This window comes from Dipodomys merriami, unplaced genomic scaffold, assembly GCF_024711535.1.
Source record: "Dipodomys merriami isolate MVZ:Mamm:240054 unplaced genomic scaffold, mDipMer1.0.p SCAF_30, whole genome shotgun sequence".
In the NCBI taxonomy this organism is placed as follows: Eukaryota; Metazoa; Chordata; class Mammalia; order Rodentia; family Heteromyidae; genus Dipodomys; species Dipodomys merriami.
In genome coordinates this window covers 14,139,073-14,152,319 of record NW_027204493.1, presented here as the reverse complement: position 1 = coordinate 14,152,319, position 13,247 = coordinate 14,139,073, and positions in this window count along the sequence as shown.

Genomic DNA, 13,247 nt, shown 5'->3' with positions numbered 1-13,247 from the left:
TCAAGAATCTCATTGGAGAATTCAGGCTTCCTGAAGGGGGAGGGGATTCCCCCACATTCTGGGAGACATCTAGGTGATAGAGTAACCTATGTTTAGGGAGGATCTCTTGAATCCTAAGAAAGAAAGGTTGGATGAGGAAGCCCAAACATTGGTTTTCCTAGACGTTGTAGATATGCCACAGCTGTACCTTGGCTACCGCTTCATCTAAGGACATTTTCCAAGCATCTGATATGGCAGATGCCTTGTGGATGGAGTAGGGCAGAATGGCCAAGGGCTGAAGTGTCAGACAGACCTGCCTTGATCCTGACTTGGAAAGGAAATCACTCACAGGTTCTTGAGTCAGAACCTATCCTTTCTATTTTGTAAAACTACCACCCAATTCTGAACTAAGAGAGAGAGATGACGATGAGAGAGAGAGGGTAATGATAATGATATAACAAATTAGACAATGGGACCTTTAATGGTGTCACCCAAAATGCCACATTCTATAGTTTAGGTAACTGTTTCTGTAATTGTGACCTATAGACTTCTGTGTGGACTGTGCTGATTGGCTAATCTTGACTGAGATGACCTTTAGAAGAAACAGAAGAATTCCCTCTGGCTCCTGAAAGTCCACTGATCTGTCTTAACTTTCTTCCTTTATCTTAAGGTCTTGCTGGCAAATGCTCAGGGGAATGACCATTGAAGATGCTATCATGGATTTATATTTCTGTGTGTGGAATTTCAGGTCTTTTTGTTAGAGGAGTTTTTATTAAGAGAAATTATATAAAAAACAAGGGATAAGATGGTCCAAGAAGCAAAGGTAGGACAGGCATTTTGGGGCACTAGGATGGACATTTTATTGACTTCTTTCCCTTGAGGTCTCTGCATTCTGTAAGAAGAGCTCTTAATATTCAATGACTGTTGAATGAAACCAATAACCTAATAACTTCAAACACAAAAAAGGGTCAGATCTATTTCTTTCTTTTCATTCTTTCTTCTTCTTCTTCTTTTTCTTTTCTTTTTTTTTTTTTTTTGTCGGTCATGGAGCTTGAACTCTGGGCCTGGGCGCTGTCCCTAAGTTCTTCAGCTCAAAGTGAGTACTCTACCACTTGAGTCACAGTACTGCTTCTGGTTTTCTGGTGGTTAATTGGAGATAAAACTCTCATGGACTTTCCTGCTTGGGTTGGCTTTGAACCACGATCCTCAGATCCTCAGCTCTCAGCCTCCTGATTACAGTGCTTAGCTCAGATCCATTTTTTGATCAAATATTTATTGCATACTTGTTATGTATTAGCTATTGTACCCTGCGTACACAAGCCAGTGATGACTATGATGATTTAGAAGAGTTGAAGAGAAGCAGATTGATTTGGGTTTATTTAGGTGTAGAGCTGACAGAATTCTGGGCATAGGGGAAATAGGATTGAGTGTCAATTCTCAACCTTTGAACCTGAACCACTGCATGGAGATGAAGTACTATTACAAAGATGAAGGAAATGAGAGAAAAACCAGGCTTCAATTTTTGTCGTGTTAATTTTGACATCCAAGAGAAGATAGCTTATCTTAGTCTGGCCTGCCATAAAATGATGGCATAGATTGGGTGACTTAAATAACAAACATTCATTTCTTATACATCTGAAAACTGGGAATCTAATATCTCGATATCTGCACATCCAATGTCAGGTGGGGACTTGCTTCCTGATAAACTACTGGTCCCCTGGCAAAACAAGCTTCCTGGTCTTTTTATCTTTTTTTTCTTCCCTTCTGTCTGTCGTGACTCTTGAACTCGGGGCTGGGGCTGTGTACCTGAACACTTTTTCTGTTTAAAGCTAGAGCTCTACCACTTTGAGCCAAAGCACCACTTCCGGTTTTTGTAGCTAATTGGAGATAAAAGTCTCACAGCCTTTCCTGCCCTGGCCGGCTTCAAACCACGATCCTCAGATTTCAGCCTTGTGAATAGTTAGGATTACAGGCACAAGCCACCAGCACCTGGTTCTTTCTGATCTTCTCAAAAGGCCATCGACCTTACTTGACTTATTTATCCTCCAAAGGGTCTCACACTTATGAATTAGGAAAAGGGGAACAAAATTTAATTTGTAACAAGTAAGGCTTAGACCAGGGAGAATGTCAGAACTAGAGGTATGAATTTAGGTGCACTTCATACTATGAGGTGCAAAAGCATTTTCAGATGGGGAGAAAAGAGCTGGCAGATCTGAGCTCTAGGACACAGAAACATGTGGAAGTCATTTAGAGGACTGGAACCAGCAAAGCAGAACAGACCAGTGCAATTCTGGGGGTGGTTGGCTCACCAGAAACTTGCACTTTGTGGAAGCCAAGACAGAAAAGGATTTCAAGGAAGAAGCTTGAATACTACTGAAGGTAGAGTAAAAGAGGAATAGACATGCCATGGAATCTGGTGACCTTAACAAAAACAGGTGCAGAGAAACGGGGGTAAGGAGACACAAGAAGGTTGGTGGATTGCAGTGTGAGAGACAGGGAGAAGATATAGGAGATGACTCCTTGCAAACATGTTCTGGTAGAAAAGGTGGTTAGTTGGGCTTGGGGGAAAGATGGGATTTGGAGCAAAGACTTGGGTTCTAGGATTAGTGTCAGTTGCAATGATTGAGCAACTAGAGTTCTCGATCTCATTTTTATTTTCTTCAGTTGCAAAAGGGGGTTGATGGACAGTCTACTCCACAAAATTCTTTGTTCTTATTTTGGTCTTCGTATATTTGTGTTTCTTTTCTGTTATTTATCTCAGAGAACCGAGTGTAGTTTGTCTTCCCAACAGATTGTCTTGAGGGGAAAAGAGGTAATTCACCTATTTATAAAGTAAGAGATGAGATAGTTATTTTCTTAGAGTATCTTCCCCATGTGTATGAAGACTGGTCAAAATTCGAAAACAGACACTGGATTGATATTCTTAGCATTCACATATTCATCTAGCAATGTCCTTCTACAAGACCCCTGCACTCCTCTTTATGTGAGAAGCAATTCTTAGGTGATCGTAAGAGGTGGTGTCTTGGGTTGCATCAGTACATGAAAGTCTGTAACTCTCATGTGTTAAGATTCTAGGATGTGGGGAGGAGGGAGGCTGGGAAGGGATGTGAAGGGTAAACCAAAGGAGGAGGCTGCAATGCTTGGTAAGAAATGTACGCATTATCCTGCCCATGTAATTGTAACCCCTCTGTATAGTATGTTCACAAATAAAATAAAATTAAATTAAAAAAAGATTCTAGGGTGTTGCTAGATATTGGTGGCTCCTGTCTATAATCCTAGCTACTCAGGAGGTGAGCTATGAGAACTGTGGTTTAAAGCCAGCCCTAGCAGGGAAGGTTGTGAGACTCTTAACTCCAGTTAATACCAAAAAGCTGCAAGTGGAGCTGTGGCTCAAATAATAGATCACTGTGGGTTTTTTTCCCCTCAAGGACAGTGTCCAGGCCTAGAACTGGCACCAAATAACAACCAACCAGAACGAATCCAGGGTGTTCATTGACATTGGAGGCATTTTTCATCTACCCCTTCCCAAGTGTAGTCTTTAGTGTAGGTTCTCAGCCATGTTTTTCTTTGCTGTGGAGGAATGAATGAGAAGGAAGTGATAGAAAGTCACAGGGAGCTGCAGGTCACACAAGGCCACCAAGGCCACTGTGAGGTCTTTGGCTTTTCCTCGGGGAAATGCCTAAAATCACAAGCTCGTCTGGTTTTCTTACTTGTGTGAACAAAAAGCAGCATGAAGCGATACCAGTTTATTATGTTATTTAGTTACCACTACTTTAAAAATACAAATTTCAACCAGTTGTGATGGTACATACTTTTAATCCCAGCACTCAGGAGGCTGAGGTAGGAAGATCACAAGCTCTGGGTCACCTTGGTCTACAAAGCAAGACCCTGTCCTCTCCCCCCCCCCAAAAAAATCTTGACTTTCTAGCCTTTTACTTCAGTTGCTTATAAAAGCACCTCTCTCTTTTTCCTCTCCCTATCTCTTCTACCTTTCTCTCTTTATTTTTTCTCAGCACTCAAACATGCTCTAATCCTAAATATACTTTTCCTGATCATTTGTTTTTTTCACTTGACGATCTAACTTTACTTGTCAAACCCCAAGGTTTTTTTGTTTTTGTGAGTCGTGGAAGCTGAGCTCTGGGCCTGGGCACTGTCCCTCAGCTCTTCTGCTCAAAGCTTGAGCCCTACCACTTTTGCCACAGCGCCACTTCCAGCTTTTTTTTTTTTAATCCCCGCGCCCCCTCCCCCGCCCCATCCCAACTTCCAGTTTGTTTTCTGCTTATGTGGTGATGAGGAATCCAACCCAGGGCCTCATGCATGTGAGGCAAGCACTCTACCACTGAGCCAACTTCCTAGCCCCAAACCCAAAGCACCTGTGGAGCTTGTGTGCTTGTGCTTCGCTTTTTTTTTTTAATAACTTATGGCTGTTACTCTATTATTGAGCCAGACCTCCATTTCCAGCTTTTTGCCAGTTAATTGGGGATAGTATTTCATATGCATCTGCCTGAGCTGACTTTGAACCTTGATTCTCAGATCTCGGTTTCCTGAGTAGCTAGGATATAGGCATGATGCACAGGTGCCCGGCTCTGTTGAGCAATCTTAATGGACACTCTTGTCTTTATCATCCTCCTTGTATCTGGACAACCCTATTTTCCTGTTGCTGAATGAGAAGTACAAGTTGTCATGTCGAAAACAAACTTTACAACTTTGGTGGGGAGGGGGGAGGATTGGGTGGGAGTCAGGGGGAGGCTGGGAAAGAATGGGAAGGGGAAACAAAGGAGGAGGCTACAATGCTTGATAAGAAATGTACTCACTATCTTGCACATGTAATTGTAACCCCTCTGTACAGTATGTTCACACACACAAAAAAAACACATGAGAATTTATGTGAACAACTCCCCCACAAAAATATACAATGTGTGGCTGTTTCTGCCTCCTGCAGATGGCACCAGAGGGACAAGTGATGATAAATAGGTGGGCTATGGAGGGAGCTAAGCCAAAGGACCCTTCCTATTTCTGAAGGGAACCCTACTGCATTGTTGGTGGAAGTGTACACTTGTTCAACCACTCTGGAAAGCAGTATGGAGGTTCCTCAAAAGACTACACATAGAGCTCCCTATGACCCAGCAATCCCACTTTGGGCATTTACCCAAACGATCACAAACAAGGTCATACCAAAGCTACCAGCACAACCATGTTTATCACAGCATTATTCACCATAGATATGGAGCCAACCCAGATGCCCCTCAATAGATGAATGGATCAAGAAAATGTGATATATATATATATATATATGTGTATACATATATATATATATATATATGTACACACACACACACACACACACACACACACACACACACACACTGGAATTCTATGCCTCATCAGAAAGAATGACATTGCTTCATTTGTTAGGAAATGGAAAGACTTAAAAAATTATATACTAAATGAAGTAAGCCAGGCCCAAAGCAACATAGATCCCATGGTTTCCTTTGTTTGCAATGACTAGTACATGTCTAGGACAAGCAGAGAAGGTCCAAGAATATGTACATATGACCACATGAGATAATGTCAAGAAAAATGTACCCCAAGACAGGGATATAAGTGGTTTTTTCCTTTCTTGCTAGTGTTTTTAATGTACTTACAATGCACTATGTGATTCTTTTGTTTCTTTTGTATGTTCTTCCCCCACAGTATAACTCCTGTTCTCACTGGATTTGATGCTGGTGTTCTGCACCTTGTATATACATTTTTGAAATTTGGGGAGGGGAAAGGATATTGGGGAATGCTTAAATGGGGATGTAGGCTGACCCATTGTGATGACGAGATGTACAGGACACTATGTTTAACATGAACTTTACAATGTCGGTGGTGGGGGTGGGAGAAGTTGGGGAGGTGGGGAGGGAAGTAATGGTAGGGGGAAAACAAAGGAGGTAACAATGCACACTATGAAATGTACTCATTACCCTACTCATGTAACTGTAACCTCTCTGTACAATATTATATATATATAATATATATAGATTATATATATAAGTATATATATATATATATATATATCTTGAGTGGCCACCTGTCTCAGGGGTCTTGGTAGTGTACATTTCTGCTGAAATCTCACTCATTTGTGGGGTGAGGGTAGGACTGTGTAAATTGCACAGGAGGAAAGCAAAACAGTAGTAAATGGTCCTTGGGAAAGCAGAATTCAATAATTTTGTAGTTCCAAGAGAGTCTCAAATAGTTTCCTGTGGCTTCTTGCATTTCTTTAACTAGAAGGCGGCTTTGTGTTAGACTTGCAAGTTCAGCAGAACTGTTTCTTCCCCTAATGAAGCCTGGTGCCTGCTGCTATTCTGTCTGAGCCCCGGGTTCAGTGGGGAAAATGGTGGAGGAGGTGCCCCTCCTGGGAAGTTCACATATTAAATGGTTCTAAACTCCCTTGGAGCACTGGGGCTGGGCACAGGGCTTCCATGTGGGGCCATATAAATAGTGTGGATGAATTTGTGGGGAGCAGTTTCCCACTCAGAGCTGCCTTTGTGGGTCCCCCTCATTGCTTGGTGGGTGGCTTCACACCACAGCCTGGTGGAGGGATGGGGTGGGATGGGTGGGGGATGGGTTAGTAAGAAGCTGAGGATTCGCCAATTGCCATTCTAAGAATTCCTATGGTGGCTAAGACTTACAAGCTATCCTTGTATGTTCTGTGTTATGGAGAGGGTTCTGTAACAGTTCAGTTGTGATAGCCAAAATGGGCAAGGCATCGTGAAATAATAGAGAGCAACTAACACCATTGTCTTTTGTTGAATCAAGTTTTTGAAATTCTGATGGTGGTGTGGCCCTCTGAATCTCACCAAGTCATATGATATCAAAATTGTTCACATTCCATCAGTGGCAGGCGATTCATCACTGACAGTAAAGCAAGAAGCCATAACCAGGTAAGACATGAAGGTTTTTGAAGTTGAATTCCTTACATGTGTAACATACCATCAACTGCCAGCAATCTTGCACTCCCTTATTCACCCTTTGTCAATTGACTTCTGTCCTTATCCTCTCAAGAAACACTTCTCAAGGCATGAGAGTGACCAGAGATCTCTCATCTCCTTAAAAGCCCCCGGTTCTTCTCATGTCTCTGGCTATATTCCAGCCTTTTGATGAGAGGAATCCCCTGATCTAGTTCCTGGGTGTTCTGAAGTCCAAGTTCAGCTTGCTTCTAAATAATAAATTGTTATTCTGAACTCTGGATTCTGGAAGTGGCTGAAGGGAAAATCTGTTAGCTGTCCCCACAACATTGTTCAGTAAGCAGAAAGGGCTGAATAATAGTTTGTGGTCTTTCTCTTTGTGATACTCCTTCACTTACCATTCACACAAGTAGTTATATTTATGCTTGGGAATCTCATTTCCACAAAGGTCTCCACCTTTTGGAACCCAAAAACTACAATATGCTGATAACACAGTGTATTTCTTCCCACTGCATCCTTTCCTGAGAAAAGGCAGGTAGAAAGCAGAGGGGAAAGAGTAGATTCTGCTCCAGATCAAAAGAGATTAGGAGTGTGTGTGTGTGTGTGTGTGTGTGTGTGTGTGTGTGTGTGTGTGTGTGTGTGTGTGTGTGTGTGTGTGTGTTTGGGTTACAGGGTGAAAGGAAGGAGGTTTTGAAACTCTTTAAGAGCTGTCCCTTAGGAGGTTGATAAACACCTTACTGCCAGGTGAGTAGACCTGGCCAAAGGTGTTGGGGTAATCTTTGGGGCTAACCCACAGTCACATCAGAGAGAACCTTCCCCTGCCTGTGATCTGGGACAAAACTCATGATTCCTTCTGGGTTGCCAATGAGGACTTGGCTCTTACTGAGCACTCACCAGTGAGGCGATGAAAGAAGATCCTAGGCTGATCCTCAGAGCATTTTATGTTTGTATAAATGTCTCTTACAGTGCTTAGTGGACTCAGAAGCTCAAGAATAGGCAGATAGCTGGACACATAATGAAGTGTTGCTAATGTTAGAGAACCCCCATGTGGTGTAGATGGGGGTGAACTCAATAAACTTGAGAAGTGACACATGGTTCTGATGTCCTGAGATGCTACCCTTCTTCTCAGAACTCACTGTTCTTGTTGTTCCTAGAAGGACAGCTAGCAGCACCAGACCTTCCAGGCCTCTTGACTCTGGACCCTCTTACACCTGCCCTGGTACACTCTTTACAGTCCAGCTAAATACACTAAATACAAACAATGTGCTTGTTTCCTTCCTGTTTGTCATTTATGCCTTTAGCTCTAGGTGAAGCCCTTTGAGTGAGATTCTGTTCCTGTCAAGCAAAGTGGAAGAATATTTTTTTTTAATTTTATTTTTTTATATTTTATTTGAGAACATACTGTACAGAGGGGTTACAATTACATGGGCAAGATAATGCATACATTTCTTACCAAGCATTGCAGCCTCCTCCTTTGTTTACCATTCACCTCCCTTCCCAGCCTCCCCCCTCCCCCCCACCCAATCATACCCCCCTCCCCCCCCCACTGACATTGTAAAGCTGGTTTTGACATGACATTTTGTACTTCTCATTGTTGCAACAGGTCCACCTGAATCCTTAAACGACTTGTTTGTCCCCATCTCCTCCACATGTTATACTGACATCAAATATAGTGAAAGCGGGGGTTACACTGTGGGGGAGGGACATACAAAGCAACAAAGAAACAATCTTATAAATGCGTTAGAAACACATGCATGAAAGAAATGAAAACATTAAAATACATATTTAAGGGTTCGTTTTCCTAACATCACATTATCTGACCTTTTCCGCTTGACTCATACCTATACTAGATATTGCAAATAAGGGAAACCATGGGACCTATGTTTCTTTGGGTCTGGCTTACTTCACTTAATATAATTTTTTCCAAGCCTTTCCATTTCCTAACAAATGGGGAAATGTCATTCTTTCTGATGGAGGCATAGAATTCCATTGTGTATATATACCACATTTTCTTGATCCATTCATCTACTGAGGGGCATCTGGGTTGGTTCCATATCTTAGCTATAGTAAATAATGCTGCAATAAACATAGTTGTGCTGGTAGCTTTAGTGTGATCTTTTTTGTAAACATTAGGGTAAATGCCCAAAAGTGGGATTGCTGGGTCATAGGGGAGTTCTATGTGAAGTCTTTTGAGGAACCTCCATACTGCTTTCCAAAGTGGTTGACCAAGTTTACATTCCCACCAACAATGAAGTAAGGTTCCTTTCTGTCCACATCCCCTCCAGCATCTGTTGTTGTTAGAGTTCTTGATTTTTGCTGTTCTAACTGGAGTGAGGTGATATCTCAATGTTGTTTTGATTTGCATTTCTTTTATGGCTAGGGATGTTGAACATTTCTTCATGTGTCTATTGGCCATCCTTCTTTTGGAAGAATATTTTTAAATGAAATAAATCTGTACATTTCCTCACACCCAGCTATTTCTTTTTCCAGTTGTTCTTTTTTGAATATATATTTTTTTATTGTAAAGATACTATACAGAGGGGTTACAATCACAGGAGCAAGGTAATGAGTCTATTTCCTATAGAGCATTGTTCCACCCACTTTTGTTTTTCCCTACTATGCCTTCCTTCTCCACCTCCCCAACTCCTCCCTCCCCTACCCACTCCGCCCCAAAGTTGTAGAGTTCAACATACTGTTTCAATATACTGTCTTGTACATCTCATTAATACAATGGGTCATCCTGTATCCTTCTTTCAGCATTTTGTTATTTCCCTTCCCCTCCCCAAATTAGAAAAATGCATATACAAGATGCAGAACACCAGAATTACAGTGACATCAGGGGTTGTACCATGGGGGAGGAACATACAAAAGAAACAAAAAAATCACATAGTACATTATCAGTACACTAAAAAGAACAGCAACAAATATAAAACCTCTGTGTCCCTATCTTGGGGTTCATTTCATTTTGCATCAGGTTATACGGTCATATATACATAGTTTTTGACCTCTTCTGCTTGTCCCAGACATATACTAGTTATTGCAGGTAAGAGAAACCATGGGACCTATGTTTCTTTGAGACTGGCTTGCTTCACTTTATATATATATATATATATTTCTAAGTCTTTCCATTTCCTAACAAATGAGGCATGTTCATTCTTTCTGACGGAGGCATAGAATTGCATTGAATATATATATCACATTTTCTTGATCCATTCATCTACTGAGGGGCATCTGGGTTAGTTCCATGTCTTAGCTATGGTGAATAATGCTGCGATAAACATAGTTGTGCTGGTAGCCTTAGTATGGCCTTGTTTGTGACTGTTTGCCTAAAAGTGAGATTTCTGGGTCATAGGGGAGCTCTATGTGGAGTCTTTTGAGGGACCTCCATACTACTTTCCAAAGTGGTTGAACAAGTTTACACTCCCACCAACAATGCAGTAGGGTTCCCTTTTGGCTTCCAGTTGTTTTTGCATGTCTTTGAACATTATTCTTCAAGGAAGGCACTGGGAGTAGCTGACCATCTAAATGTTGGTTGCTGTCATGGGTCAAGATAATGTGGATGATCTTGTTCAACAATACAACATCCCAATGCAGGGTGGTACTACATTGTGCCCATTTTGGAGTTGGTGAAATTGCTTCACAAATATGAGTGGTGAAGTTGAGATTTGAGCCTGATAAGACTCATACAATCAGAGCTAACAGAGCCCATGTGAAAAGCTGCCCACATTGAACTAATGAGGCTATTCCCCAAGCTGCTCTTCAGTTCCATTATCTGCTCCACCACGCAGACCCCGCCCCCCGCCCCCCCCCCCCGGGGGTCCCACACCTCTTTGTAGTTGGCCTTGGGTATCCCAGAGTTTGACCTTGGGTTCCTGAAGTGAGAAGGACTCCTTTGACCGTCCTGTGGTTTTCCAAGCTCCCTTCCCCTCCAGAGTGCCTCAGCTTCCACATTATTAGTCCTCCGCTCTTTTTGGGGGATCCAATCTCCCCAAAAGTGTTTATCTTAGTCCCTTAGTGTTCTATTTTGGGATTCAAATTCCTCAAAAGTGTGTATCTTTCCACGTGTCATGGAAGATCAGGAAATATTTATACTTTCCTATTTGGAGAACGTTTCTCTGTTTCAAACAGAAAAGCAGTCTCGAAATACTTCTTCTGGGACTGGGCAAAGCTCTCCTTCTAGCCCCTTCCTTCATGGTCTCTACGTTACCTCATTTATATTAGGTTAAGTGAGTGTTTTTTTTTTAAAGGAGGCAAAAGGTGTGTTTTGCAGTGCACCACAGAGCTTTCTGGTTGCTGGAGGTAGTTGGCAGAGCAGGCATTGTGTCTTTTCCTGAGGAGAGCGGAGTTCTCAGATCCTTGAGATAGATTCTCATGAAATCCTTGCTTTTCCTTTGAGCAGCTTTCTAGAACACTAAGAATTTAACTTTAGCAGAAAACTCTAAGAAGGCTTCCACAGCCCTTTCATCCTTCCTTCTATGGAGTTTGCAGGAGACTGAAAACACAGAAATTCTCTGCACTTGGTATTTCTGAACCAGCAGTGACTTCTGAGAAGCCACTTGATTTCTACACATTGGCTTTCACTGGGGTCACAGCCATTGCCTCAGAGATGTTGGCTCCAACTCAAATATTTGTTAGTCAGTCTGGGAGTAGGGTTGGCTCCATAAGAATGCCAAGCATTCCTGGACAGGCCTCTTCATGTGGCAAATACAACTCCCAATCTACAACTCAGAACTGCATGCAAGACCATGTTGATTTTCAATAATCAAACTCCCATCTTCATACTTTGTTTTGCTGACAGCCTATTCAATGTTAGCCCATGTCACTATTTAGCAGGTCTAACAAAAAAAAAACATTTCCAGGGTTGGGGGACAGGATAGTCAGAGGAAGCAACTAGAGTGCGGACATCAGTGAGTTCTAAAGAAGAGCATAAAAGCTACCCAATCCTCACATCTAGACTTTTGGGCATTAGGAAAACAATAAGATGCCAGGAAAGAAAATGCCTGTGTGGGAAGTTTTGGCAGCTACTATCATGGTGAGGCTTATAGAGAGCTCCCACACAGGGTGACATTCAAAGAGTTAAGGGAATATTCAAAATGGCTTGGGGAAAATGGAAAAGGTTAGTAATAGCTTGGAATGAAGCTGTTTGTGTGGACTCTGCCCAGACTAATACCCAAGACCCTATAGTGTGGACTCTGCCCAGACTAATATCCAAGACCCTATAGTGTGGTCTCTGTGTACACTTGCAGAAAAGTCTGGAAGCTGGAAACTGACACCTCTCTTTTCCAATTCCTCTATTCTAACACTGCCTAGAACAATGGGAACTTTAATATCACTTGGTTGTGGTGGAGCATGCAAAAGAGAAACTCTCAGGCAAGCAAGAAACTCCTGAGATGTAATTTTGTATACATAGCCCATTGGGAGATCAATAATTAGAGAAATAAAGTCATAATGCATACACACTTGAACCTATGGAGCTAGAGTCATATATCAGCTCTAGTAAAGCATGTATTTGAAAGCCCTCAGGAAAAATCTCATGGAAACAAAATTCAGGAAAGTACACTGAGTTTCTTGGGGATAACAAAGCCAGAGGTAACTATTGTCTATACTCTGTGCCTTATAATCACTATTTCTCTGGTGTTTGGTATGCATCTTCTCTTAGCAAAGAGAAGGTCTTTGATTGCCATCTTGATTACCATTTTGATTGGTTTGAGATAAGTCTAGGAGATTTAGATAAGTACACCCCTTGGTGTGTCTGTGTGGAATTTCCAGATATGATTAACTAAGGAGGGAAGGTCTGTAAATCTGGGCAGCACCATCCAATAGGCGGGGGCACATATGGAATAAAAGGAGAATGAGGAAATCTTAGTTTAGGCATATTAGGCTTCTCTGTTTCCCAGCTGCCTGGAGGAAATGAGCCTTTGGTATATTCTTCTGCCACTATGATATTCTGCCATGTCTCAGGCCCACAGCAGCAGATCCATCCAACCCTAGAATGAAACCACTGAGCAAAAATTAATTCTCCTTTTTAAAGTTGTTTTCTTGGGTATATGTCACAGTGATGAAATGTCTGACTGAAACAGGAAGCTCAAGACATTCTCTGCTGGTTGCTGGTTGATGTTCCTGCACAAGCTGGGTGGATGTGGGTCTCTGGTGCTGATAACGAACACATCTTCTCCACATAACTTACAAGTCCTTGGATTGCCACCAAGTCCTTGCATTGTTTTTGTTTCTAGGTCGAAAGTTTTGAAAAGAATTAGCTTTGACACATTCTCCATGATCATGGTGGGTTACTCTAGGAATCCACCCTGGTCCAGTCAT